The following is a 3,141-nucleotide window of genomic DNA, read 5'->3' on the forward strand; positions in this document are numbered from 1 at the left end:
TTTGTTGCTTTGATTGTTTTATGTTTGTTGGTTGGTTGGTTGGTTGGTTTTTAAGACTTTCTGGGAAGCTGGTGCTTGAGATGGACTCCTGGCTGGAGGTGATGACGTGTGAGGGGAGAGGAAGGCGGGAGGTGGGTGGACGGAGCCGAGACCGGGGCTGTGGAGTAAGGGGCAAAGAGGACAGGGAGCTGACACGTGGAGAACACGGACGGGAAAAGGGAGGGAAACGTGCTTGTGTGTGAAGGCGTGGAGGTGGAGGGGATCAGGGAGAGAGACAGGCCGGGAGAGGAAAACAACTCCGTCCAAGAGATGGCGACGGGCAGGATTCACGAGAGAGCCTGCAAAGGGAGGGGGACTGACCACAAAGACAGAGAGAAAGGGTCATGCCACAGCCGAGCGGAGGAGAAGCTGCCAGCTGGGAGGGGGTGTTGGCTGGGTGCCCCCTCCTCTGAGCTCCTCCACACTCGTCTCGTTCTGGAAACCCTGCAGCTGAGTTAGGTGACAAGGAGAAAATCAGTGGAAATTCCTCTCGTCCCTGGTCCTGTGTCAGCCCCGGGCCTCGTTGCGCTTGGTGCACAGACTGCCATGTGCATCACAAACCCAGAGGCCGGGTCCAGCTTGGCTGTGACTCTGACATAGGTTCATCCAGGGACAAGGAGGCAACCCCTTCATGAAACTGAACGGTGGCTGAGGCTCGAGCCTGGGCCACTGGCTGACAGGTGCACCCGGACGGGAGGGATGCTGCCGTAATCCTGGCCAGCGAACTTGGCATGTTCAGAGTAGATGTAAGACTGCGCTTCCGTCCTGCAGGCAGAGGAAGGTTTTCATTCAGTGGTAATTTCTCGGGGCGCAGCCATAGAAACACAAAGTGAGTTCACAGGAGGCAGCGTGTTCCTGCTTATGGAGCACGTCTGGTTCCCACACGTGGGAGGGCGGCTCCTTTAACAACAGCTGGATGGGAGGTGATCGGGGTATTGAGACCACAGGGAGCCTGGACGAGCCTGCGACCCTCGATGCTGACATGAGCCTGTGGATTTAGCCCACCAGTCACCGCATCCTGGTCCCTCTTCCTTTCACGTCCTCTGGACCGCTCCGACCACCGCCTCCGTCGGTGGCAGAGTCAGAAGACAGTTGGAGCAGGTCAAGGAGGGACAGTTGACTGCCCTCTTGGCTCCTAGAGCTGCTGTGACCAAGGGCTTGAGGAGCGGGGGGCTGGACCTGTGGGTTATAAACGGGCTCAGGGTTTTCAGTGGCATCTGTTATTCTACTGCCTTCATCTGTAATAGCTTCAAATCTAGTCCTTCTCTCTCTCAGGCTTTGAGAGTCTGCAGAAAGCCCAGAACAAAGAGACAATGATTATTTTCTTTGGACAGTTACAGAGGTTTTCTTTCTCACCCGCCTTGTTTCTACGGCCCGGGTTCAGAGGGGGACTGTGTGCCCCCCTTGAGCTGTTTCCCTAAGCAGGAACCGCAGGTGCGTCTGTGCCGTCCTCAGCGCCGTCCTCCTCTGTTGTCTTTGGGACAAAACGAGCAGCTGGAGACCTGGTGTTTGGAGCTATTGAGGAAAAGGGACTCTCCTATGTGATTTTCAGTTGAGAATCTACTAACATTCTCTGAAACGGGGCAGGGAGCAGTGCCTACATGTTCAAGTCCTGTATGCATGCACTACTTTAACAGGAGAAACGCTAGTTTTTATTTTACTAGAAAGAAATAAAAATAGAGAAAATGCAGAAAAGTGAATGTCTGCCCTCCTCTGGGATACACAAGGAATCCCTACTTTGTGATTTCAGTTCTCATAGTAAGGATCTCCTTTAGAATGGGAGGGAGGTTTGAACAAAGTAGAGGACACAGGACAAAACTACAGGAGCAAAACAGGATGGGAGGCATTTATCTGAGAAATAAACAAGATGGCCGACTCGTGTTGAGGTGGGTGGTCGTGAATTTATAGTGGAACCAGTCTGTCCTTTTGTGTGACGTTTTCTTCAGTAACCTTCAATTGCACCAGTGTCACGATGAAGAAAGCTTGGTGCAGATTTTCTAGGGCAGAGGGTTAGGAATTTCAACCAAGTGACAGTTGAACCAGAAATTTAAGCTTTGTTTTAACTGAGTAACTCTAAAGATAGACGGTTGATTTAAGGTAGATTACGGAGGAAATGAATGATGTGTCCGATAACAAATCAAGTATCAATACCTATAACACGGATAAAGGAAACCGGAAAGCCATAAGGTCAGAGATAGGAGGTTGTGATGAGGCTGATGAGGCTGGAATCCTGGAGGCTGCGAAGAGAAGTGGCCACTGGCCTCATTTCAGCGGTGAGTCACTGGAGACCACAGGCCGGCTCGAGCCTGGAGGGGGGGTGCTGACATTGCAGCGTGGAGGGGTGGGCACTGAGACCCCCGGGGCTGAGTGGGCACGTGGACGGGGACCCCCCGGGAGGGACGGCAGGACATGGGGCTGCGGCTTTAGACAGACACCGAAGAGTGAAAACTGCTTAAAGAAATGGATGAAGTGAGTACACACTCAAACACAGACTAAGGATAAAATCCACCGGGGAGCAGGGAAGAGGTCTTTGTTTCTACTTAATCAGGTCTCTCTCTCACTGATTTCAAGCCTAATCCAGAGCAGACCAGTTTAGCTGGCTCACACCCAGAATAACGAAATTCATTATTGCTGGATAGAAGGGAAACAATGATCCCTTAATGGCAGCTCCCACGGCCCCCTCTGCCCCAGACCTGCCGTGCACAGCTGTGGTTTGGACCATATGGTTATTGCACTTAATATTCAAGTTTCAGTGTAATCTCAGGAAACAATTTCCATTAATAAAATGCAAATGCATACATCTTGGTGTCTCATTTACAAGAAAATTTCCATTGACGTTGCCTTTGTCTTAATATTTTTGCAAGGTTGAAAAGGTACTGTCTCCCATATTCCTTATTAACTTTTCTAGGCAACGCCAATTAATTTGCTGAATGGATTTTAACTTTACGACTTTCTTTTTATTGTCTGGAAGCAAACCTCTAATTAGAAAAGGGTCTGGGTGTTCCCAGCTCGAAACCGTTTTAGAGGAGAAGGGCCGGTGGTGGTGCTTTAAAGACCCTCGTGTTCCTTATTACACGATTTCCAGTGTGTGGTTTGGAAACT

Source organism: Globicephala melas, chromosome 8 (genome assembly GCF_963455315.2).
Source record: "Globicephala melas chromosome 8, mGloMel1.2, whole genome shotgun sequence".
Taxonomy (NCBI): domain Eukaryota; kingdom Metazoa; phylum Chordata; class Mammalia; order Artiodactyla; family Delphinidae; genus Globicephala; species Globicephala melas.